Genomic DNA, 27,125 nt, shown 5'->3' on the forward strand with positions numbered 1-27,125 from the left:
GGGAACACTGACCTCCAGCTTGCAAAGGAACACACCATAAAGCCAGTGTTTTCCCCTCACTGTTTGTTGGTGTGTCAGTTTCGCTCCTGTGTGTCTCACCTGTTCTCCGGTGCTGTGTTGTACTTGTGTCTCACCTGTGTTTAGTTTTACACTTGTGGATTTCTGTTTTGTTTTCACTGCTGTACCTTTTGGATTTTTCTCTACCTGCCTTTTTGATTTGGGGGATTTCGCTTCAAGTAATAAACAGGAAATGCAGTAAAGAAGAGGTCGGACTCGAACTGCTGAACCACCTCAGCTCGGTATAGGAAGGAGAGAGGTTTTCCATGATAGCTTTCAGCTTCTCTCTCTTTCTCTGTCACAGCCTCCAGACAGTCCAGTTCCATCCCCACCACAGAGCTGGCCTTCCTGTCCAGCTTATTTAGTTTGTTTGTACCACAGCTGCTGATGCCACCTCCCCATCCACCACAACACAGATGACACTGAACCACAGACTGGTAGAACATCTGTAGAAGCCTAGTGCAAACATTGAAGGAGCTGAGCCTCCTCAGAAAGAACAGTCTGCTCTGTCCTTTCCTGTCGAAGGCTTCAGTGTTGTCTGACCAGTTCAGCTTGTTACTAAGTTGCATCCCAACGAAACATGGAGGTGTCAAGCATCTCCACCTCCTCCCCATTTATTACAACAGGGATGTGGATCTTCTTCCACATGACCTTCAGCTTGTGTTTGTCTCTGAGTGGACAGACACAATGTGACTGATTCTTCATGATTCCTCCACAGAGTCGACCAGGAGAGCTCAGAGGTTCCCAGAGGTCCGTCTGTCCAGCAGCATCAGACACACATGGACTCCATATTTATGGTCTGTACATGAACAACAACTACTTTTACATCCAGTCTGTTCACAATAATCTCCATGCTGCACTTTACAGACCAGTGGTGAATCTGTCCAACATGGATCTGATGTTAAATGTTGTCATTCACATAATATTCTGTTTCAGCTGCTGGAGGAGAACATTGTGACTTTTGTGAAGAACGAGCTGAAGAAGGTCCAGAAGGTTCTGAGTTCAGATTACCCAGAATGCTTAGAGAGTCAGAGGGAGGATGAGGAGGTGTTGGACGGTGAGGATGAAGAGCAGAGGAGGAGCAGCAGAGAGGCATTTCTGAAGATCACACTTCACTTCCTGAGGAGAATGAAGCAGGAGGAGCTGGCTGACTGTCTGCAGAGCAGTAAGAGGATTTCTCTAAAGATTTAACATGTTGGATCAATGAAACAATTACTGAAGTCTGATGATGAATCTGTTCATATATACAATCTTTGGGGGGGGGTTGACATATTTTCTGATCTTTTTTGCTGTGTGTTCATTTAGAACATCTTGCTGCAGTTTGTCGGCGTAAACTTAAATCTAACCTTCAGAAGAAGTTCCAGTGTGTGTTTGAGGGGATCGCTAAAGCAGGAAACCCAACCCTTCTGAATCAGATCTACACAGAGCTCTACATCACAGAGGGAGCGACTGCAGAGGTCAATGATGAACATGAGGTCAGACAGATTGAAACAGCATCCAGGAAACCACACAGAGCAGAAACAACAATCAGACAAGAAGACATCTTTAAAGCCTCACCTGGAAGAGATGAACCAATCAGAACAGTGATGACAAAGGGAGTGGCTGGCATCGGGAAAACAGTCTTAACACAGAAGTTCACTCTGGACTGGGCTGAAGACAAAGCCAACCAGGACATACAGTTCACATTTCCATTCACTATCAGAGAGCTGAATGTGCTGAAAGAGAAAAAGTTCAACTTGGTGGAACTTGTTCATCACTTCTTCACTGAAACCAAAGAAATCTGCAGCTTTGAAGAGTTCCAGGTTGTGTTCATCTTTGACGGTCTGGATGAGTGTCGACTTCCTCTGGACTTCCACAACACTGAGATCCTGACTGATGTTACAGAGTCCACCTCAGTGGATGTGCTGCTGACAAACCTCATCAGGGGGAAACTGCTTCCCTCTGCTCGCCTCTGGATAACCACACGACCTGCAGCAGCCAATCAGATCCCTCCTGGGTGTGTTGACATGGTGACAGAGGTCAGAGGGTTCACTGACCCACAGAAGGAGGAGTACTTCAAGAAGAGATTCAGAGATGAGGAGCAGGCCAGAAGAATCATCTCCCACATCAAGACATCACGAAGCCTCCACATCATGTGCCACATTCCAGTCTTCTGCTGGATCACTGCTACAGTTCTGGAGGATGTGTTGAAGACCAGAGAGGGAGGAGAGCTGCCCAAGACCCTGACTGAGATGTACATCCACTTCCTGGTGGTTCAGGCCAAAGTGAAGAAAGTCAAGTATGATGGAGGAGCTGAGACAGATCCACACTGGACTCCAGAGAGCAGGAAGATGATTGAGTCTCTGGGAAAACTGGCTTTTGATCAGCTGCAGAAAGGAAACCTGATCTTCTTTCAATCAGACCTGACAGAGTGTGGCATCGATATCAGAGCAGCCTCAGTGTACTCAGGAGTGTTCACACAGATCTTTAAAGAGGAGAGTGGACTGTACCAGGACAAGGTGTTCTGCTTCATCCATCTGAGTGTTCAGGAGTTTCTGGCTGCTCTTCATGTCCATCTGACATTCATCAACTCTGGAGTCAATCTGCTTGCAGAAGAAGAGCAGTGAACATCCCGGTTGTCTAAGGTGTTCAGAGGAAAATCAACACGTTTCTACCAGAGTGCTGTGAAGAAGGCATTACAGAGTCCAAATGGACATCTGGACTTGTTCCTCCGCTTCCTCCTCGGTCTTTCACTGCAGACCAATCAGAATCTCCTCCGAGGTCTGCAGACACAGACAGGAAGTAGCTCAAAAAACAATCAGGAAACAGTCAAGTACATGAAGAAGAAGATCAGTGAGAATCTGTCTCCAGAGAGAAGCATCAATCTGTTCCACTGTCTGAATGAACTGAACGATCGTTCTCTAGTGGAGGAGATCCAACAGTACCTGAGTTCAGGATATCTCTCCACAGATAAACTGTCTCCTGCTCAGTGGTCAGCTCTGGTCTTCATCTTGCTGTCATCAGAAAAAGATCTGGACGTGTTTGACCTGAAGAAATACTCTGCTTCAGAGAAGGCTCTTCTGAGGCTGCTGCCAGTGGTCAAAGCCTCCAAGAAAGCTCTGTAAGTGTGGAGAAGTTTTTTCAGAATGCAGTTATTGTGCTGTTGTTGACCTAAATAGAAATAATTTACTTCATTATTCTTTATCCAGACTGAGTGGCTCTAACCTCTCAGAGAGAAGCTGTGAAGCTCTGTCCTCAGTTCTCAGCTCCCGGTCCTCTAGTCTGAGAGAACTGGACCTGAGTAACAACAACCTGCAGGATTCAGGAGTGAAGCTATTTTCTGTTGGACTGGAGAGTCCACACTGTGTCCTTGAAACTCTGAGGTCAGATAGTCCATAGTTTGTCTGAAATTATTTTTGTATTTCTTTAATGTTTGAATTAAATTCTCTCTCTCTTGTCAGAACTCTTGTGTTTTGAAAGTATGCTGCTTATTATTGTTTCATGTCTGTTTAGTCCAGATTCAGTCTTGGTGATTTTTCATATCTCTGACATTTTAGAGTAAAACAGAAAGCAAGTTCACATGTGCTACAATGTTATTATAAATAATGTAAATGTCTTTTTTTACTGTTCACACTTCAGGCTGAGTGACTGTAACCTCTCAGAGAGAAGCTGTGAAGCTCTGTCCTCAGTTCTCAGCTCCCAGTCCTCTAGTCTGAGAGAGCTGGACCTGAACAACAACAACCTGCAGGATTCAGGAGTGAAGCATCTGTCTGTTGGACTGGAGAGTCCACAATGTGGACTTGAAACTCTCAGGTCAGATAGTCCATAGTTTGTTTCAAACTATTTTTGTATTTCTTTAATGTTTGAATTCAATTCTCTCTCTCATGTCAGAACTCTTGTGTTTTGAAAGTATGCTGCTTAATATTGTTTGATGTCTGTTTAGTCCAGATTTAGTATTGTTGATTTTTCATATCTCTGACATTTTAGAGTAAAACAGAAAGCAAGTTCACATGTGCTACAATGTTATTATAAATGATGTAAATGTCTTTTTTTACTGTTCACACTTCAGGCTTAGTGTCTGTGACGTCTCAGTGAGAAGCTGTGAAGCTCTGTCCTCAGTTCTCAGCTCCCAGTCCTCTAGTCTGAGAGAGCTGGACCTGAGTAACAACAACCTGCAGGATTCAGGAGTGAAGCTACTTTCTGTTGGACTGGAGAGTCCACACTGTGTCCTTGAAACTCTGAGGTCAGATAGTCCATATTTTGTCTCAGATTATTGTTGTATTTCTTTAATGTTTGAATAAAATTCTTTCTCTCAGGTCAGAACTCTTGTGTTTTGAAAGTATGCTGCTTAATATTGTTTGATGTCTGTTTAGTCCAGATTTAGTATTGTTGATTTTTCATATCTCTGACATTTTAGAGTAAAACAGAAAGCAAGTTCACATGTGCTATAATGTTATTATAAATGATGTAAATGTCTTTTTTTACTGTTCACACTTCAGGCTGAGTGTCTGTGACCTCTCAGAGAGAAGCTGTGAAGCTCTGTCCTCAGTTCTCAGCTCCCAGTCCTCTAGTCTGAGAGAGCTGGACCTGAGTAACAACAACCTGCAGGATTCAGGAGTGAAGCTACTTTCTGTTGAATTGAAGAGTCCACACTGTGTCCTTGAAACTCTGAGGTCAGGATTCTTTATTTTATTTCATTATTTTATGTAACTTAACAATTGGAGCAGGTCTTGGTCACACTCCTAATATAATTCAATTTATTTAAAAGACCCAACATTTCCCCCACAGTGTTGAGAAAGTACTGCCTTTTAACAGGCAGAAACCTTGAGCAAAACCGGACTTAGTGGTTGGCGCCATCTGTCTCAACTGGTTGGGTTGAGAGATAGACTTAGAAGCCCAATTCACACTGCCTCTTCAAGGCAGGATTCTTGATATCTCGATATTCCACCTCACTGTAGGTGTGAAAGTTACAAAGGTGGAATGGGGGGACCGTTTCATTCCACCTCTGACCCTCAAACAGAGGTAGAAACAGAGGTGAGACGACATCTGTGTGGACAGGAGTGTGATGTTCTGACAGTGTTCACAGTCTGACAACTTAACAGATCCTTCACTCATCAAAGTAATAAAACAAAACCAATGACACCCCTAATCTATGTATATATTTAAAATATCGGTCAGTCAGTCTATTCTGCACTAATCCTGACTTGCATTTATCAAAAACAATTGGATGGGTTGTCATGTGGATTCTGACATTCATGCTCCCCTCAGGATGAACTGTAATTGCTTCGGTGATCGTCTGACTTTTCATCTGATGCCATCATCAGGGCACCATTTTAATCCGTACAATATGTTGGTTCATGACCAAATATTTGCAAAACTAATGGCATATCCATCAGCTTCAGTTATACTCTGTGTTCAGTGCTAATTATTAATTTATTGAAAACTAAGACAATGTATATAATAAACGTTGAATCCCTTAAACACAGATGTGCACTGAATCATCAGGACTCTCAGCTGATGTGTGATGTGTGTTGTTTTGTGTGTCTGCAGGCTGTCAGGCTGTCTGATCACAGAGGAAGGCTGTACTTCTCTGGCCTCAGCTCTGGACTCCAACCCCTCCCATCTGAGAGAGCTGGACCTGAGCCACAATCATCCAGGTGACTCAGGAGTGAAGCAGCTTTCTGCTCGACTGGAGGATCCAGGCTGGAGACTGGACACTCTCAGGTATGTAGAGTCCTGCTGCAGCCACAGACAGTCAGTAGCCCCATTCACACTGCCACGCCAATTCTCCACCTCTGAGAATTTTTCAGAGGTGGCGAGGGGTGAAATTTCACTCCTGCGCTGATCGGCACATGTCCTTCATTCAACTATGAAGGCTCTCAGCTCCTCCAAACTGAGGCTGCGCTGATCGGTGGTTACGGAAGGGAACAGATTGACTACAGCTATGTAGAGAAAATTCACAACGCTTTACATCGCCGTCAGACCGCCCTTTCTTTTGGCACTACATTTTCTCAACCGTAGAACCTCCGTCTCCATATATATATGGAGGTTCCACGGTCTGTGTCTGAAATTGTCAAGTTTGTTTTCATCGAAAGTAAAGAGAGTTGCATGCATAATCCTCTTGTCTGGCCTCACACTGTATTTCGCTGCTCGCAGATCACCTGTTTCTAACGGAGTTCAGTGAAATTATCGAACGTTCTATCGAACATATTTTCTATTGATATTGATCACTTGTTTATCGCGATAGATATCCTTATTGTTTCATCGCCCAGCCCTACTATGAAGTGAAGTAGCTCGCTCCGTGTCAAAGCGTCTGCATCACAACATAAACCAACTAATCCGCGATGAAGCTGGTCGGCAACTATTTTTATAATTGATTTAATGGGTTAGTTGATGCAGCCCTAAAAACTTCTACTATCGAATTCAAGTTGAACACTGCACTTCTTTGAGTCCTCAGCAACAAACCTGCCAAGTATAAAGTAGATTGGATGAACGGTTCAGGAGACATGTGAACCACAGACAGACAGAAAGAAGGACAGATTCCTGGCTTCATATTCAGTTGTTCCTCTGGTCACATCTGGCAGTGTTTCCCATTAATTACTTAGACTGTGGCGGCCCGCCATGGTCTAATTTGTCCCGCCACAGTCTCAGAGTGAACCGAAAAAATTCTTACACTTCTCATAATAACATAAAAGATCTGTAACTTGGGTTTCGCGCTTCAGCAAAGCATCTCTCACTCCTGGTCAGTCGGCTCTGCCCGTTACCGTTACCAACTATAAAATGTAGCGCGTTACAAATTGAAGTTTCTCATTGAAGTCATCCGACTCGGCTCTCAGCCACCGGAGCAGCAGGGCTGCTTTATTTTTCTCCGGTGAGGCAGGAGGGAGGGGCGGGACAACCGCAGAGGTGATGATTGGCTCTCTAAGGTAGAGTGAGAGTTCGTAAGCCAATCACAGGCTGTGTTCGGTTTACACACAAACCACACAGCCTCGCACACACAAACTAGCAGAGGTGAGCTGCAGAAATGGTGAGTCCAGAGGGAAAGTTTACGTTTTCAAAGTGGAAGTACAGACACTACTTTAATCTCCTTTGTCCACGTCCGTTTTAAGCAACTCTAATCTAATGAAGCATCTCTCAACTGCACACGCTTCTACAACACTAGTGGCCAAAAACTCTGTTGTTGACACTGTTGATGATGACAGCAGGTGTGGCTAACGTGAGCTCCGCTAACACAGAAGGACACGGAGCCGTCCGAGCAGCTAAAGCTGGATGTTTCTGCTCCAGCTTCACTGAAACTTGTGACACAGACTGAACTGAATGCAATGATAGGCAGGTATGTTGTTGAGAACATGCTCCCGTTATCAACAGCTGACCCAGACTCCTTCATTGGCTAAATACCAGGGAGAGCAGGTGCCGGTCCACCATGCAGAAAGACATTTTCTAAATACATAGATGTAGAGTACATTAAAATCAATGCCAAGCTCAAAAGGGGAAGAAAAGAACGCAAGAGTTACTTTTCCTGGTAACTAATTACTTTTATATTGGAGTAATTCCGTTACTAACTCGGTTACTTTTTGGAAGAAGTAACTAGTAACTATAACTAATTACTGTTTAAAAGTAACGTGACCAACACTGGCTGTCTGTGTATCGTTGCCATGAATGGAATGTAGGGAGAGTTGTATAAATGTGTATTTTGGATGTTTTCTTTCCACTAGTCTGAAAGAAGACATGTTATGGAAACAAAATAGCCCAAAATGTTTTTGCCTGCCATTTCTCCCCTTAAGGCTGCAACTAATGATGAACTGATGATGTACCCTCCGAATCCATTTCATTTTTTATTACAATTTAGCTTACAGTTTAATTATTTATTAAAAAAATGAACTAATTCAACACAGGTCACCACTTTTGCTTTATTTCTTTGATGGCTCAGATGTATGCTGTAGTTGATTTTCTGTTTTCACCATTCGTATCTATACAACCAATGTGTTTGTGATTAAATTGCGTACAAGAGCACACAGTTCTTCATAGATCTAGCCTCTTAATTTTGCTTTCAAAGTGCACCAGATTGATGCATTTAACTTTAAAATGTTAAAAAGATCTTCCGGGGGAACATGGACCCCCGTACATCCACCCACCACAGTCTCACAAAATCCTGTGGGAAACACTGACATGTGAACCACAGACAGACAGAAAGAAAGACAGATTCCTGGCTTCGTAGTCAGATGTTCCTCTGGTCACATCTGGACACATCATGTTCACCACAGCAGATTTCAGACTAAGAGACATTTTCTGTCATTGTTTCTGCTTTTAATGGCATCAAACATGACATGAAGTTCTCCTCACAGTAACTATTACTGCTGTAATATACATCAGATATCAATCCAGCACCAAACTATAGTCACATGAACATGTCAACACATGAAACCATGAAACTGTTTCTATCACAAACAGGTTCAGTGACACTTGTGAGGTTCTGGAGGGAAACAGTCTGGGAGTCTCTGTCACTTGGTTTTGTGGCAGAGGTCGGGAACCAACGTCCAATGTTTTCTGATTGATTTATTACGTATAAATTGTATTTGTTTCTTTGCACAGTAAAACAAAGCAGCAGAAACACAGCAAGAACAAAAAGCAGACTGTGCAGCTGAGATTCAGAAAAGCCCTCCAAGCTTCAAACAGGAATCGGACCTCAAAAGTTCTGACGTCCAAATCCAAAAGTCCTATAATATAGAAACATAAGCACAAGTTGACATTGGATCAAACAGCAAGCGTAAGGTCGCCCACAGGAAACAGCAACAACATCCAGTAAAATAAAGATGAAGTGATAAATCCAACAGGAGGTTTGTGTGTGTTCTCAGATGTTGTGGTCCTCTTTCACACACACCAACATCCTGTGGCTCACTCTCAGTGTGTGAGGAGAGTGGCAGAGGTGAAGAGGTTCAGGGAGAACAGGGAGAAGCAGCCTGATGGACAGATTGTGTTTCTGTGTATGAGAGTCATGTCATGTCCATGTTTGCATGCTGAAAGAGGATGTGCTGCTCTGACCCCCCTCCTCCTTTCAGGGTGGAGCCTGCTGGAGTCCGATGGTTGACACCAGGTCCGTGGAGATGTGAGTGTCTTTTTACTGTCATTCATGAAAACACTGTGACATCACTCATTCACATCTGTGATGTCATCATCACACTGAAGACACATTAATAACTGCAGCTGTGTTGTGTCTTTTTCTCTCCATCAGATTCCTGTGAGCTCACAGTCGACACAAACACAGTCAGCAGAAACATCAAACTGTCTGACAACAACAGGAAGATGACACGTGTGGAGGAGGATCAGTCATATCCTGATCATCCAGAGAGGTTTGAGTCCTGGTGGCCTCAGCTGCTGTGTAGAACTGGTCTGACTGGTCGCTGTTACTGGGAGGTCGAGTGGAGAGGAAGTGTTTCTATATCAGTGAGTTACAGAAGAATCAGAAGGGAAGGAGGCATATTCAGAGAAAATGATGACTGTGTGTTTGGACGGAATGATCAGTCCTGGAGTCTGTGGTGCTCTGATGGTGGTCGTTACTCTGTCTGTCACAATAACAGACAAACAGACATCTCCTCCTCCTCCTCCTCCTCCTCCTCCTCCTCCTCCTCTGGTAGAGTAGCAGTGTATGTGGACTGTCCTGCTGGCACTCTGTCCTTCTACAGAGTCTCCTCTGACTCACTGATCCACCTCCACACCTTCAACACCACATTCACTGAACCTCTTTATCCTGGATTTGGACTCTCCTGGCCCAGTTCTGGTTCCTCAGTGAGTCTGTGTGGTGTTTAGTGTGCAGAGTCTCCTCCTGTCACAGAAACATTGTCAGTGCTGAACAGTTGAGTCTGTACAGGATCACAGTCACATCAATCTTTCAGCTTCTTGTAATAAATTCATCAGTCAACTTTGTACAAAATGATTCAAACTGATTGAAAAGATTCTTCATTTACATTTTAAACTTCTTCCATTAAATTGTGTAAATTGTGTTGACTTGTACTTTCTGTCATGTGTTGTTTTGAATTCTGACTCTTGTTCCAATAAAATCCGCAACTATTAGTGAAATGTAAGAAACAGAAAACATTGACTCGTCTGCAGCTTTAATTGTAAAGAATCATTGTGAACAAAGTTGTGAATGGACAGTAAAATCTGATCAAATGTACTCGACACTCCACCTGAAACACTCTGACTTGTTTCATGTGTTTCTAATGATGAAACCAAAAGTTTGATGGTGTTGGTTAACACATGTAATTATGTCCATAGTGACGTGATAAACTGCACAACATCTGTTCATTTCTGTGTGATTATTATATGAGAAGAAAACACATTTGAATGACAATCATTGTGTTTCTCAGTGTTTTGTGGCTGTTGAAGTCCGGCTGTATTTTCAGGATGTTTGTTGGATTTGAATCTGGTCCGTCAAACTAAACAGCTGTGAGAAAAGTCTTTCTCTGTCTGACCCGGTGGCTCCACTTGTTACAGACCAGTTTTAAAGTCCAACAGCAGGCGACAGACCGAAGAGCCGGAGACCAAATAGTCCACACAGAACCGACAAGCTGCCGACTCGACGGCTCAGTGAGCTGAAGAAGTTCTGTGAAGTTCTGAGGTCGTGGGTTCAAGCCTGGAGTCAGAACCAGTAAGAAAGGAAGGACGAGTATCTGATGACGTCGCTTCCACTGTTAAAGTTCTGAGTCCAAATCCTCGAGGTTTTCACACAATTATTTTGTGGTCAAAAGAAGTGAAATGCTCAAAGAAAGTGATTCATTTGAGACTGATTCATCAGCTCAGGATGGTAAAGTGATGCTGTGAAGTCTGGAGGTTGTGGGTTCAATCCCTGGGTAGCTCAGCTGATTTGTGCAAGCAGCCACATACCGGTTTGTTGACATCCGTGTCTTCCAGCAGTCCAAACTAGTTGATCCGTCGAGCATGCGCTTACTCCCTCAGTGGCAGAGAAGGAAACTTGAATTTTGCAGACAGAAAGGTATTCCAGCATTTTCGTTTTTCTGTTCATAACATACATGTTCATGTTACAGCCTGTCATGAGCCATGAGTTATGAGTCTATTCGCTCTGCACTGAGAGCTAGCTTGTCCGCGCATGATCACAGCTCGCACAGAGAGGGGACTTGTCAGTGGCGATCGAAGCTGTTTCCGAAATAGTCACGATGGAGAGCTTGTCTGATGTCGAAGTGGAAGACATCGACGACAAACCTTTTGAATTCGACGGTAGACCATATTTGTTTGAACCGGAGTATGCAGATGAGGAGTTACTTGCACTAGAGAACGAGAGAGCTCTGCTCTCTTCTCTGCAAGAAGACGGAGATGGAGCATGCGCATTAAGCTTGCTCTCTGTAAACAGATAGTAGACGGAGAAACCGAACACAAGAAGAAGAAAACCAAAATGGCTTGTACAAGGAAACCAGAATCGTTTGTGTGGACCGATAATGAGGTCAAACTGCTGCTGCGACTCGCACTCAACTACAAGGCGAGTAAGTTGCAAGAAACACGAAAACAAGCAGTAGTCCGCCATTGTTGTTGTTGTTATGAGACATCGCGGGGTTCAGAGGTCAGTGGCAAGAGGTCGAGGGGTTGGGCGATGGCGTCATCGTTTTGGAAAGTATGCTCGGATTCGCTGTCCACATGAAAACAGGAGAGCTGCGTTTTCAGATTTTACCACCATGAGACCCGGTTTCAAAAAAGTGCGTTTTCAGGATCCATGTGGACAATCGGCCAAAACGATGCAAACCATGTGCGTTTCCACAAGAGAGCGTTTCCGTCTGGATGGCCTCTCAGTGCAGAGCGAATAGACTCATGACAGGCTATTGTAAGGCTCATGGCTCATGACAGGCTATAACATGGACATGTACGTTATAAACAGAAAAACTAAAATGCTGGAATACCTTTCTGTCTGCAAAATTCAAGTTTCTGTCTCTGCCAGTGAGGGAGTAAGCGCATACTCGACGGATCAACTAGTTTGGACTACCGGAAGACAGGGATGTCAACAAACCGGTATGTGGCTGCTTGCACAAACACACTGTTTTAACCACTTTTTTATTCATTTTGAGTCATACATGCTACAGTTCTGTGTTGTAAGGTGTCTGCTGATGTTGCATAACTTTTGAGGTGAGATTTGAAGCATGTTAAGATGCTTAAAACACAGTGTAAAGTTCTGACCCCATGCTGCTAGCTGTCAATGCTAACTCACTGTTCAAGGAGCCCTGTAAGGGGTGGACCAAAAGTGTTTGCGTCTTTGCTACTGGCAAGTCAAGGGCAGCTTGAGTGATAAAGCTGCATGTTGAAATCGACCGAAGTTCTCCTTTAAAATGCAAATGCATTACAAAGCATTTTCACACATTTTAGTTTCAGGAACGTCTCAGTAACTGTAGGTTTGATTTTTTAAAGTATTTTTTCTGCCTTTATTGATACATTAGCTGAAGACTTAACAGTAAACAGAGAGACTTGCAGCGACCGGCCCGAGGCCGAGACTCAAACCCAGGTCCGCTGCAGCAAAGCCTCTAGATATGGTACACATGCTCTACCAACTGAACTAAGGGATGTCACTTACTTCAGCAATGACACTGGGTCACTTTGGGTCATTAATCACCAAAACAGGTTATTTTGGTTCTTACGATGCATCAAAACATTAATGAGAAACTGTGATATTGTTTGACTGGATAATGTTCATTGCATGCAGCAGACAAATAAAGTTGGAAGCAAAGTGTGATAATGAAAATCAAGTCAAGGCAAATGTTTCTGTTTAACCATTTAATGCTGTGCACCAACGTCCAAAGTTCAGCAAAAAAAAAGTAGAGAAAAAACAGAACAAACACAAAATTGCACGTCCACAGTTTGAAGACATAAAGCACAAAATAATACACAAACTGAAGCTCAGGTTCAGACACCTGATGTCCAGGTAGCTCTGTGTGTTGGAGGACTGTCATGAAATTCTGAGATTGTAAGTTTGATTCTTGAGTCAGTCTGAGTTTTGAAAACGGCTCTTGAGATAAAAGACTCAAAAGCAGGATGTTCAGGTAGCTGATGAGCTGGTCTTGAGGTTGTGGGAGCAGCGTGGTACTAGGACTGTAAGTTTTGAGATTGTGTGTTCAATTCTTGACAGATTTTTTGAGTGTTGAGATTCAAAAGAGTAAAATGTGAATGAAACACAAGCAATCTGTCACATTCAGTAGCTCAGGCTGATAGAGGTCTGGTTTACAATACTCTGTAAAGTCTGGAGGTTGTGGGTTCAATCCCTGGGTAGTTCAGCTGATTTTAAACCTGATGTCCACAAGAATAAAAAAGGGACAAACTTATTCAGGCCCACATCTGTTTGTTAAGAATAAGAAATCCTCTAATATGTGTCCAGGTGAAATTGCAATCAATATTGTTTCCATGCTGTATTAAAAGGAACCAGAACACATGAACTGACATGTAGTCTGTTGATTTGAGATGTGGACCTCCAGAACCTCGTTAGATTGTCCCGCACACATTTTAGATGCTTCCTGTGGTTGTTAACAATCATTTACAACTATTTGAGAACGTTTTCTTTGTGACAGCAGAGGACAAACACGAACACCAACATGTTACAATCACATCAACAGCCAGGAGGCGAAGAGGGAGAGACAACCCCCAGACTCCCTTATGAAATCTCTCCATTTAGTGAGTTTTTGAGTTATAAACTCTGTGAAGCTGTTTGTGACTGATTCTTCATTATTTGGGACTTCTTGTAAATTCGGCATGTGACTCCCAGTCAGTCACACGCTTCTCTGGGTGTTTCTTCCTCAAGTTTAGTTTCATTTCTCTATATTGGCCGTCTGAACCTCCAGCTGAAGGTAATGTAATGAATCTGACATGTTAGACTCGCTAACACAAGCTTTACTTTTCATTGTTACACAGGAAACAGCACAAAAAGTTAAGCTCGGTTGTTTATTTCTCCAAACTCACGAGTTTAAACTCGGAGCGTCCGGACACACACCTGTCGGAATCAGCCTGTGGAGGAGGCCGAGACGAGCCGCCGCTCTCCCGCTGTGTGACGCACTAAACGCGGCTGGAGAGCAGCTGTTGGTGTCGGTGAATAATCTGTGGTTGTATTTACAGTCCAGGACTGATGAGGAGGCAGTAAGAGGACATCCAGGAGTCTGAAGGTTTATTTAATTAATACAAATATAACTTCATCACTGAGCAACAGTCAGCAGGAACACGTCGGCTCTCAGTGTCAATACTTAAAGTGCCCGTTACGTTACTCGAGTATTTCTGCTCCTGATTACTTCTCAGAGGAAGAGATTCTAATTTTTACTTTGCAGATAAATGTTTTAAATAAACAACAGGTGACCAGATTGACTCTTTTAGATTAAAAGATATCAGAGAAACGTGTGTGTTGACTCCACCACAGCGTCATGACGTCATCTAGTGGACTGATCCAAGTCCAGCAGCTGATGTTCTGACAGGAGACGTGACGTCAGTGAGAGACGTCATAGCCTCTACAGCCAAAACCCACCTGAACACACCTGAGACTTCCATATTTTATAATAACACAACAGGTTATTAGAACAATTTCTGCCTCTGTTAAATCAACTTGTCAGTATTTGTTTTTAATCAGTTATTTAACACTCCAAGCTCCACAGAAAGTCTCCACAGTCATGTACAGAAGGACAGTGACTGTTTTTATACCCTTTAAAATGTGACAATGTTTATGTAAAAATGACATGAATAAAATTCAGACTAAATATTATAAAACATATAGATCGCCCTCTGGAGTCACTGGTGTTACTGTGTGACAAAAGTCTTTTATTTTGAAATACAACTCAGACTGATGACATCACTTTCCTCCCTGCAGATCTGTGAAGACAGGTCCTGGATCAGTCCACTGTCTCTTTTCTGTCAGAAGACATTTTCACATTTGTCTCCAGATTTCACGTCACTGCTGTGAGCGACTTTATTAGTAGAGAACAGTAAAAAACAGAATACAAACTGATTTAATGACATGATTTAGTTTTGGTTTGATGTCCTGTAGCAGCCATTTAGTGAAATATGTATTAATAGAGTCGGTGAGTTCTGGAATAATGTGCTCTGAGTTTAAATGTTAGAAGAGGAAGTCGACTTTCAGACATTTTGTCCTTCAAGAGTGTTTCTGACCCAAAGGCTGATTTCAGTTGATGTGCAGATGAATGATTTGTGTTTCCTCTCCAGATGAAAGTGTGTGTGAGTTGAGCAGCATGAATCAGTGTGAGGACAGAGAGGAGGGAGGCCCTCCCTCTAAAACCACTGGACCTGGACCTGAACCTGGACCTGAGCCCAGCTGTGTGTCCTTCAAGAGTGACTGGTCAAAAGGTCATCCCATTAATTTTAAAGGACAACCAGCTCCTGCTGTAAAGAGGTGAGCTGATAATAACATTAATATGTGACTGATTCATGTTTTAACTGTGGAGAAAGATGTTTTTTGAAACCTGATGTTTATTTTCAGCTTCGTTCTTCTTCACTTAAATTTATCATCTCACTTTAGAAAGCTGCCCAACAGAACCAGTCTTCAACTCTTCATTTCACTTTATTGAATTAGTTTGGTCCAATATTCTCTGAAGGTTTATTGCTGATGTTTTCCACTATTTTATGGACAGAAGCTTCTGTGTCTGAAGACTAGAACGTGAATTAACATCTCTGGTGGTCTTCTTCTCTGTCCAACAGGAGACCAGCCTCTACTGGACCTGGACCTGGACCTGGACCTGGACCTGGACCTGAGCCCAGCTGTGTGTCCTTCAAGAGTGACTGGTCAAAAGGTCATCCCATTAATTTTAAAGGACAACCACCTCCTGCTGTAAAGAGGTGAGCTGATAATAACATTAATATGTGACTGATTCATGTTTTAACTGTGGAGAAAGATGTTTTTTGAAACCTGATGTTTATTTTCAGCTTCGTTCTTCTTCACTTAAATTTATCTTCTCACTTTAGAAAGCTGCCCAACAGAACCAGTCTTCAACTCTTCATTTCACTTTATTGAATAAGTTTGGTCCAATATTCTCTGAAGGTTTATTCCTGATGTTTTCCACTATTTTATGGACAGAAGCTTCTGTGTCTGAAGACTAGAAAGTGAATTAACATCTCTGGTGGTCTTCTTCTCTGTCCAACAGGAGATCAGCCTCTACTGGACCTGAACAAGGACCTGGATCTGAGCCCAGCTGTGTGTCCTTCAAGAGTGACAAGTCAATAGATCACCTCACTGATTTTAAAGGACAACAACCTCCTGCTGTAAAGAGGTGAGCTGTTAATAACATGAAAATCTGACTGATTCCTGTTTTATGTTATTAATTCAGAGAAATTTGTTTAAACTTTTTGTTTTTTTCAGCATCGTTCTTCTTTAGTACATTTATATTCTCACATGTGAAAGCTGCCCAGTAGAACCAGTCTTCATCTCTTCAATCCAGTTTAACATTTGTCTGATGATTTAACCTCTTCATCATGTTTGACTTCATATAGTGTTTGTTTGTGAAACGTGCAGTAAAACAGTTTGTAGTTGTTATTCTCACTTTGATTCAGCTGATCTGAGCTCAGTCTCAGTCTTTGACAGTTTGTGTTAGCAGCCGACTCCTCCTGTCTTTTCTTAAAGTTTCCTGAACTGTTAAATCAGCTGCTGTAGTTGATCTGAAGTTCACAGACTTTCCAGTCAAACACCTGTTTGCAGCGAGTGTCCATGTTTCTCTGATCAGATCCACTGGGATGTTTTTAGATTGGAAGACAGGATTACTGACCTTCGGCTTGCAGAGGAATGCACCATGAAGCCAGTGTTTTCCTCTCACTGTTCTCTGATGTGTCAGTTTTGCTCCAGCCTCCAGACTGTCCAGTTCCATCCCCACCACAGAGCTTGCCTTCCTGTCCAGCTTATTCAGTTTGTTTGTACTACAGCTGCTGATGCTGCCTCCCCATCCACCACAACACAGATGACACTGAACCACAGACTGGTAGAACATCCGTAGCAGACTAGTGCAAAAATTGAAGGACCTGAGCCTCCTCAGAAAGAACAGCCTGCTCTGTCCTTTCCTCTGGAAGGCTTCAGTGTTGTCTGACCAGTTCAGCTTGTTATTCAGTTGCACCCTGACAAAACATGGAGGTGTCAAGCATCTCCACCTCCTCCCGTCTATTACAACAGGGATGTGGGGCTTCTTCCACATGACCTTCAGCTTGTGTTTGTCTCTGAGTGGACAGACACAATGTGACAGATTCTTCATGATTCCTCCACAGAGTCGACCAGGAGAGCTCAGAGGTTCCCAGAGGTCCGTCTGTCCAGCAGCATCAGACACACCTGGACTCCATATTTATGGTCTGTACATGAACAACAACTACTTTTACATCCAGTCTGTTCACAATAATCTCCATGCTGCACTTTACAGACCAGTGGTGAATCTGTCCAACATGGATCTGATGTTAAAAGTTGTCATTCATATAATATTCTGTTTCAGCTGCTGGAGGAGAACATTGTCACATTTGTGAAGAACGAGCTGAAGAAGGTCCAGAAGGTTCTGAGTTCAGATTACCCAGAATGCTCAGAGAGTCAGAGGGAGGATGAGGAGGTGTTGGACGGTGAGGATGAAGAGCAGAGGAGGAGCAGCAGAGAGGCATTTCTGAAGATCACACTTCAATTCCTGAGGAGAATGAAGCAGGAGGAGCTGGCTGAATGTCTGCAGAGCAGTAAGAGGATTTCTCTAAAAATTTAACATGATGGATCAATGAGACATTTACTGAAGTCTGATGATGATGAATCTGTTTATATATACAATCTTTAGTGGAAGGAAATTGTGTTATTGTCTTTGTAAATATCTTAATGATCCTATTTGTTGTGTGTTTATATAGAAAGTCATTCTGCAGTTTGTCAGCGTAAACTTAAATCTAACCTGAAGAAGAAGTTCCAGTGTGTGTTTGAGGGGATCGCTAAAGCAGGAAACCCAACCCTTCTGAATCAGATCTACACAGAGCTCTACATCACAGAGGGAGGGACTGCAGAGGTCAATGATGAACATGAGGTCAGACAGATTGAAACAGCATCCAGGAAACCACACAGACCAGAAACAACAGTCAGACAAGAAGACATCTTTAAAGCCTCACCTGGAAGAGATGAACCAATCAGAACAGTGATGACAAAGGGAGTGGCTGGCATCGGGAAAACAGTCTTAACACAGAAGTTCACTCTGGACTGGGCTGAAGACAAAGCCAACCAGGACATACAGTTCACATTTCCATTCACATTCAGAGAGCTGAATGTGCTGAAAGAGAAAAAGTTCAGCTTGGTGGAACTTGTTCATCACTTCTTCACTGAAACCAAAGAAATCTGCAGCTTTGAAGAGTTCCAGGTTGTGTTCATCTTTGACGGTCTGGATGAGTGTCGACTTCCTCTGGACTTCCACAACACTGAGAGCCTGACTGATGTTAGAGAGTCCACCTCAGTGGATGTGCTGCTGACAAACCTCATCAGGGGGAAACTGCTTCCCTCTGCTCGCCTCTGGATAACCACACGACCTGCAGCAGCCAATCAGATCCCTCCTGGGTGTGTTGACATGGTGACAGAGGTCGGAGGGTTCACTGACCCACAGAAGGAGGAGTACTTCAGGAAGAGATTCAGAGATGAGGAGCAGGCCAGCAGAATCATCTCCCACGTCAAGACATCACAAGGCCTCTACATCATGTGCCACATCCCAGTCTTCTGCTGGATCACTGCTACAGTTCTGGAGGATGTGTTGAAGACCAGAGAGGGAGGAGAGCTGCCCAAGACCCTGACTGAGATGTACATCCACTTCCTGGTGGTTCAAGCCAAAGTAAAGAAGGTCAAGTATGATGGAGGAGCTGAGACAGATCCACACTGGACTCCAGAGAGCAGGAAGATGATTGAGTCTCTGGGAAAACTGGCTTTTGATCAGCTGCAGAAAGGAAACCTGATCTTCTATGAATCAGACCTGACTGAGTGTGGCATCGATATCAGAGTAGCCTCAGTGTACTCAGGAGTGTTCACACAGATCTTTAAAGAGGAGAGTGGACTGTACCAGGACAAGGTGTTCTGCTTTGTCCACCTGAGTGTTCAGGAGTTTCTGGCTGCTCTTCATGTCCATCTGAAGTTCATCAATTCCGGAGTCAATCTGCTGGCACAGGAACAAACAACATACCGTCAATCTGCAGAGACACATTTCTATCAGAGTGCTGTGGACAAGGCCTTACAGAGTTCAAATGGATACCTGGACTTGTTCCTCCGCTTCCTCCTGGGCCTTTCACTGCAGACCAATCAGTCTCTCCTGCAAGGTCTGCTGACACAGACAGGAAGTATCTCAAAGACAAATCAGGAAACAGTCGGTTACATCAAGAAAAAGTTTGAAGAGACTCTGTCTCCTGAGAGAAGCATCAATCTGTTCCACTGCCTGAATGAACTGAACGATCGTTCTCTAGTGGAGGAGATCCAACAGTATCTGAGATCAGGACGTCTCTCCACAGATAAACTGTCTCCTGCTCAGTGGTCAGCTCTGGTCTTCATCTTACTGTCATCAGAAAAAGATCTGGACATGTTTGACCTGAAGAAATACTCTGCTTCAGAGGAGGCTCTTCTGAGGCTGCTGCCAGTGGTCAAAACCTCCAATAAAGTTCTGTAAGTGTTGAGAAGTGTTTTCAGAATGCAGTAAATATGCTGTTATTGACCCAAATAGAAATAATTGTCTTGTTCTGCTCATTATTCTTTATCCAGACTGAGTGACTGTAACCTCTCAGAGAGAAGCTGTGAAGCTCTGTCCTCAGTTCTCAGCTCCCAGTCCTCTAGTCTGAGAGAACTGGACCTGAGTAACAACAACCTGCAGGATTCAGGAGTGAAGCATCTGTCTGTTGGACTGGAGAGTCCACAATGTAGACTTGAAACTCTCAGGTCAGATAGTTCATAGTTTGTCTCAATTTGTTTTTGTATTTCTTTAATGTTTAATTTCAATTCTCTCTCTCATGTCAGAACTCTTACGTTTTGAAACCATGCTATTTATCATTGTTTCATGTCTGTTTATTCCAGATTTAGTTTTGTTGATTTCTGATATCTCTGACAAATTAGAGTAAAGCAGAAAGCAAATTCACATGTGCTGCAATGATATTATAATGTATTTTTTTACTGTTCACGCTCCAGGCTGTGTGTCTGTAACCTCTCAGAGAGAAGCTGTGAAGCTCTGTCCTCAGTTCTCAGCTCCCAGTCCTCTAGTCTGAGAGAGCTGGACCTGAGTAACAACAACCTGCAGGATTCAGGAGTGAAGCTACTTTCTGCTGAACTGAAGAGTCCACACTGTGTCCTTGAAACTCTTAGGTCAGGATTCATTATTTTATTTCATTATTTTATGTAACTTTAAAATTGGAGCAGGTCTTGATCATACTCCTAATATAATTCAATTGATTTAAGAGACCCAACATTTCCCCCATGAACAAGCAGTCAACACAGTGTTGAGAAAATACTGCCTTTTAACAGACAGAAACCTCGAGCAGAACCAGACTAAGTGGTTGGCCACCATCTGACTCAACTGGTTGGGCTGAGGGAGAGAGACAGAAGCCCCATTCACACTGCCTCTTCAAAGCAGGAATCTTGTGTCAATATTCCACCTCACTGTAGGTGTGAAAGTAACAAAGGTGGAACGGGGGAACAGTTCCTTCCACCTCTTATAATTATGTGATAAACGTTAAACCCTTAAACAAAGGTGTTCACTGAATTATCAGGACCCTCAGCTGATCTGTAATGTGTTATGATTTGTGTTTCTGCAGGCTGTCAGGCTGTCTGATCACAGAGGAAGGCTGTACTTCTCTGGCCTCAGCTCTGGACTCCAACCCCTCCCATCTGAGAGAGCTGGACCTGAGCTACAATCATCCAGGAGACTCAGGAGTGAAGCAGCTTTCTGCTCGACTGAAGGATCCAGGCTGGAGACTGGACACTCTCAGGTATGAAGAGTCCTGCTGCAGCCACAGACAGTCAGTAGCCCCATTCACAGTGCTGCGCCTCCACCTCTGTGAGAATTTTCGGAGGCGGTGAGGGGTGAAATTCTCCGGTGCTGATCGGCACGTGGCGGTCCTTAGGACTGGGCGATAAACCGAAAATTTACCGATACCGAAATTTACAACAATAACCAATGTCATTTTGGCCATGATTGTATATTCGGTGTCATAGGCATAACATCCACTAGGGACAGGGGACATGTTAGGTCCACTTGATTAATCTACCCCGGCGTATACCGATGTGTTAATTTTACATTAATTTGATGGCAAACTCCGCCCGCTGATGCAACACCAGCTATGCCAGGTTAGTAATGAAGTGGACCCACTCTCGCTGTGAGTCGCGGACAGTTTGTGTAATGATGCTGCGTTCAAAGGCTGCAACCGGCCACTGTCTTCGGCCGGGCCGGTTCATTGATCAAACTTTTGTGTTTTGTTTTTTATTCACTCCAAATAATGACTGTATTTCCAGCTAGAAAACTCGCATCTCTCTCCTCCCTCCATTGTTGTTTGCATTTGTGTCTCTACGCAGTCTGACACGCGAGTGTCCTCATGCTGGAAAACGTTACTTCTCGCGTACGTGACGTCACTCCCCGTGATGCAAGAAAAAAGCAAAAATATATTTTTTTTTCCTAAGGAAAATGACAAAACTAGTAACGCGTTACCGGCATCACTGACTGTGTAGCTTAAGTGCAACATGGAGCATGAAGATGTAAAGAAAAAAATAAAAACAGTAGAATTAACTTTGAGCAAGTTTGGAGGAAAGTCGGAGGTGTGGACCCATTTTAAACAAGTCGTGGACTGTGATAATAACATTTGTCGGCTTTGTCGAGTGCATTAAATGCGGCACTTGTTGCATTACTCATTAAGATTTCTGTAGTTCAAACAACTCGCAATTGTAGTCGAGAACGTCAGTTATAACAGCCCACATATTAAACTGTTGTCGGGTTTAAATCGGGCTCATAATTACATTCAGTGTGTCAGGCCGGGCTCGGGTCGGGCTTGATTCTAAGCTTTACTCGGGTCCAGCCGCGACTTTACTGAGGTTCACCCAGTGTGAGCAGCAGGAGGACGGTTAGCTCACCTCCCAGAACATGGCACTGAATCGCTGGAAACTGATTCAGGGACTGTCATCAAATTACTTAGCATAAATATATTAACACAAAATAATTGCAATTCTTTCAATATCTTCCATGTCATGCGGCCCAGTGACTCCAGCAGCAGATTGTATTAGTAAACTGGACGAATGAGACACAGGTCTTTTTATTGTACTTTAGTGCTTCCTCTATTTTATATGAATATTAATATGCAGATTTTTTTTTCTCAGTAGCTTCCATGTCATGTGACCCACTGACTTCTGAAACAGATTCTGTGTCTATCAAAAATATATGATGATAAAGAAGATAATGATAAAAAAAGTTCTCTAATGCTCAAAAGGTTAACATATTATTAAGCAGCAATGTCAACTTCTCCACTATTTTGTCTCATATCTTAGATTCTGATTCTGAAGTCCTCAAAATGTTTATTTATTTACATCCAGCCTCTTCCACCACCTGCACCTACAACAACGTGATTCAATTCGAGAAATAAAAAAAGCTCTCAGTGTGTGAGGAGAGTGGCAGAGGTGAAGAGGTTCAGGGAGAACAGGGAGAAGCAGCCTGATGGACAGATTGTGTTTCTGTGTATGAGAGTCATGTCATGTCCATGTTTGCATGCTGAAAGAGGATGTGCTGCTCTGACCCCCCTCCTCCTTTCAGGGTGGAGCCTGCTGGAGTCCGATGGTTGACACCAGGTCTGAGGAAGTGTGAGTGTCTTTTTACTTTCATTCATGAAAACACTGTGACATCACTCATTCACATCTGTGATGTCATCATCACACTGATGACACATTAATAACTGCAGCTGTGTTGTGTGTTTTTCTCTCCATCAGATTCCTGTGAGCTCACAATCGACACAAACACAGTCGACAGAAACATCAAACTGTCTGACAACAACAGGAAGATGACACGTGTGAAGGAGGATCAGTCATATCCTGATCATCCAGAGAGGTTTGAGTCCTGGTGTCCTCAGCTGCTGTGTAGAACTGGTCTGACTGGTCGCTGTTACTGGGAGGTCGAGTGGAGTGGAAGTGTTTCTATATCAGTGAGTTACAGAAGAATCAGAAGGAGAGGAGACATTAAAGACTGTGTGTTTGGACGGAATGATCAGTCCTGGCGTCTGAGGTGCTCTGATGATGGTTGTTACTCTGTCAGTCACAATAAGAGAGAAACACTCATCTCCTCCTCCTCCTCCTCCTCCTCCTCCTCCTTCTTCTCCTTCTTCTCCTCCTCCTCTGGTAGAGTAGCAGTGTATGTGGACTGTCCTGCTGGCACTCTGTCCTTCTACAGAGTCTCCTCTGACTCACTGATCCACCTCCACACCTTCAACACCACATTCACTGAACCTCTTTATCCTGGATTTGGTATCTGGTCCGGTTCTGGTTCCTCAGTGCGTCTGTGTGGTGTTTAGTGTGCAGAGTCTCCTCCTGTCACAGAAACATTGTCAGTGCTGAACAGTTGAGTCTGTACAGGATCACAGTCACATCAATCTTTCAGCTTCTTGTCATAAATTCATCAGTCAACTTTGTACAAAATGATTCAAACTGATTGAAAAGATTCTTCTTTTAAATTTTAAACTTCTTCCATTTAATTATGGAAATTGCGTTGACTTGTACTTTCTGTCATGTGATGTTTTGAATTCCGGCTCTTGTTCCAATAAAATCCAGAACTATTAGTGAAATGTAAGAAACAGAAAACATTGACTCGTCTGCAGCTTTAATTATAAAGAATCATTGTGAACAAAGTTGTGAATGGACAGTAAAATATGATCAAATGTGCTCGACACTCCACCTGAAACACTCTGACTTGTTTCATGTGTTTCTAATGATGAAACTAAAAGTTTGATGGTGTTGGTTAACACATGTAATTATGTCTGTAGTGATGTGATAAACTGCACAACATCTGTTCATTTCTGTGTGATTATTATATGAGAAGAAAACACATTTTAATGACAATCATTGTGTTTCTCTCAGTGTTTTGTGGCTGTTGAAGTCCGGCTGTATTTTCAGGACGTTTGTTGGATTTGAATCTGGTCCGTCAAACTAAACATCTGTGAGAAAAGTCTTTCTCTGTCTGAGCCGGTTGGCTGAAGATGTTTGGAAGTCTGAGAGCCGGATGAAATACTGAAACACTTTCAAACTAAACTGTCCTCATGAAGTTTTTAAACAAGTGCTGAAGAGATTTGAGCTCATGTTTGATGCTTCTGAACGTTGATGTTCAGAGCAAAGAGTCCAAAACTTGTACAAATTGTTCCTTTTTGTTTAAATCTGACTTTGTTTGTGAAACGATCAGCTGACGAGTTTATAATCAGACTGAAAGATGTCGCACAGCATCACTGAAATGTTTCTCCTCTGCTAAAGTAGCTCAATATAAGAACATCAAATATTTATAATATTAATGAGGTAATAAGACAATTTTTTTTTCCAACAGAACACTGTTTGAAGCCAGAGAGGTGGCAGGGTCCGCCACATATAAACACAGTGTAACAGTATAAAGTTTGTTTATTTAGTTTGTTGATCAGCTGATGAAGATCTTTGTCTGCTTGTTGTTTCTTCAACTAAATTACAAACTGCTCCTTTAAACTTTCTTTCCTGGCATCAGAAATCGAGTGAAGAACAAAAACTTTGACTTGATTTTAGAAAATATCTGAAACAAGTATTATTCTGTCTGATTGCAGCACAGCGAGCACAACTTAAACTCCTCTTTTTATTTTATTATTCTGACTTGTTTCAGGATAAAAGACGTTTTTTAAAACAGATTTTTAATAGTCTTGAAGCTTAAACATGTTTTCTTTTAGAGAAGGAACAAATAAATAATAAAAGCAAAACAGAATGAGTGTAAAAGTTTGCTGAGACATGAATTGATGATGAAATGAAAGCAGGTGGCAGCACAGAATCAGTGGGACTCAGAGATCTTCTGTCCTGACGACTCTCATCAATCTGTATGTGACTCATTTGTTTAACACTCACATTCAATCATTCATTTTCTCTTCAGTTCTTTTGTTAAACGCTTTAAGTTCTCACCAAATCTGTTCAATGCTTCAACATGTGTGTGAATCAATAAGTCATGTAGTGATTATGGGTCGTTCCAACCAGCCAACTCACCCACAATCCAGAACTTTTCCTGCTTCTCCAGAACACTTCATGTAGAAACTTAAATGAACTGAATGTGATCGTGCAGCTGAACTCCAAATACTTTTTAACTTGTGGATTTTTCAACTTTGACTCTTTAAACTCAATTTCAGGATTTTGGTTAAATTTGAGACAAAACAACTATTTGGATTTTACAAGTTGTCATGAATTGAACCAAAGTTTCAACACAAATGTCTTTAAAAGAATGTGTGACATGAGCTGGCAGGTCCTGGGTCAGTCGTTGTGGAGCGACCCGTATCTACAGAACATCTAAATATCTTATTTCACTCTGTCGTTTACTGATGTTCTGAAAATAACACGTGTCATACTTTCCACACGACTTCAGTTTTTATATTTCAACACTTTCACCTGAAAAACATTCAGGACGTAAAATCAAACGTCTCTGAAGCTTTATTTAACAAGATGTGTGTCACTCACATGTTGATGCTTCTGGTTGTTTTATGTGTTTTTATAATGATGAGAAGAAAAAAAAAAACCTGTGATCGTGTTCATAAACTCATCTGATGGTTTCCATGGTGACATAATAAACAGATGGATGTAAAAACAGGTTGTTTATCAGGATGTTTTATTACAAAAACTGAATATTAACAGCTGATTAGAATACAAAACAAACAAACAAGTCTGTATTATCATGTATATATTCATTAAAATGTCTCATTGTGCTGATGTGGTGTTTTTCTACTGTTAACTTCATGTTATTTATTGTTTTAAGTGTTTCTGCCGTTCTGACAACAGATGTGACACGTTCAACCAGAGTTTGATCACTTTTACTTTGAAAATACTCAGGATAGAAGAATGAAAGAGATGGAAACTTTTTAGAAACAGGTGAGCATCATCAAAGATTGTATAGTCTGAGGGTCTTAGCAGGAAGTAGACGGAGCCGGAATGATCTCCTCTGTCAGTAGAAACACCTGGTTTCACCTTTTAGAAACAGGTGAGCATCATCAAAGATCATCTGGAGTCTAGATGATCTTTGATGATGCTCACCTGTTTCTAAAAGGTTTCCATCTTTTCCCAGAGATGATAAAGAGCTCTGTGAGGAGCTGTTGTCTGTAACACCACTGAGACACATCGAGAGGAGAGGACATATATGCAGCAATAAAGGAGATGTTGAGACAGAGAGGTGTCGATCTGAACCAGGTGGTCTCATCACCACAGATGGAGCCCCTGCCATGGTGGGAAGAGAGAAGACGACCCTGATCTCAGAGCTCACCACCGTCTCATCCATCACACTGTTCTGTGCGCTGAAGTCATGAACAAGAGCAGCTCAAGAGTCAGACAGCAACACAGATTTCACTGTTTCTGCAAGATGAGCACAACATGGAGACGGTTGCTGTGTCGGCTGACATCACATCACACCTTCATGAGCTCAAGTTAAAGCTGCAGGACCGGAAACATTCAGTGGTTCATTGGATGAAAGCTGTCAGATGTTTCCACAGGAAGCTGCACATTTTCACAGCAGATGTTGAAAGAGAGTGAACACACTTCCCAAAGCTGCAGAACACACTCAGTCTGAGAGAGATGTTCCTCTCTGTGTTGACTTCATACACAAGCTGAGTGGAAACTTCAGTAAAAGCTTTGACAGCTTCAGCCTCGGGCAGCAGCTCCTCCTGCTGACCCACAATCCTCTCCTCATCACAGAACTTTACACGGGAGGTGACACAGACGTTGAGGTGGGCTCATGTGGGATCTCTGCAGCTGGAGCTCATTGATCTGTGAGGAAGTGATGCATGAAGAGCATTTAGAGGCCACTGACCTGCTGCTTTCTGGCTGCTGCACACTGTTTTCATGGTCTAACCAAAGCAGCACTGCACACCTGGACCACGTTTGGACCCACTGACGGCTGTGAGTC

General features: G+C 42.7%; 1 pseudogene; it reads left to right on the top strand.

Moving 5' to 3' along the window:
* The first annotated feature begins 779 nt into the window (after positions 1-779).
* Positions 780-16,190, top strand: LOC115576510 (NACHT, LRR and PYD domains-containing protein 3-like; annotated as a pseudogene).
* The last annotated feature ends 10,935 nt before the right edge of the window (positions 16,191-27,125 follow it).

Source organism: Sparus aurata, chromosome 24 (assembly GCF_900880675.1).
Source record: "Sparus aurata chromosome 24, fSpaAur1.1, whole genome shotgun sequence".
NCBI classification, from domain to species: Eukaryota; Metazoa; Chordata; class Actinopteri; order Spariformes; family Sparidae; genus Sparus; species Sparus aurata.